Raw genomic sequence first — 603 nt, forward strand, 5'->3', positions numbered from 1 at the left:
TTTTGTATCCTATATTCTGGTTTTATCCTAGTTTACCATTTGTGTGATAAAATAGTATGTAACATTACTAGTACTTCATATTTGTAAATACTTAGTTCTGTTACATAAATTCATAAGGAAATTTCAAATTATGAGAAAGATGATAAATCCTGTATTTAAAAAATGGAATATTTCCCACTTCATGTAAACTCAGTGAAAAATAGTAGTGTTTCTGCCTTATTCATAGATTTATCCTCAGCATCTAGCATGGTACACACATAGTATTCACAGATTTGTCCTCAGCATCATAGCACACCTGACCCAAGGTAAATGGTCAATAAGTACTTGATGAACGAATGAGCTGTATTTCATAAAATTTAATCAGTCAACACCAGAGCAATCAACTTTTAGTGTTAAGCACTGAAAGAAATACAAAAATGAGTATCCATCTTCCCTGTGGCATACTGCAAAGAACTTTCTTATGGACGTAGTAGACATGGAGTTGGAGACCTGGTATTTGGCCAGCCACTTAGCACACTTGAGATTCAGTTCCTTGATCTGTAGTGGGGACTAATAAATGGAGTCTCACTGGGTTCCCATGAATATAAAAGGACTTACGTTACT

The sequence above is a fragment of the Galeopterus variegatus genome, unplaced genomic scaffold (assembly GCF_000696425.1).
Source record: "Galeopterus variegatus unplaced genomic scaffold, G_variegatus-3.0.2 Scaffold1200, whole genome shotgun sequence".
NCBI lineage: Eukaryota > Metazoa > Chordata > Mammalia > Dermoptera > Cynocephalidae > Galeopterus > Galeopterus variegatus.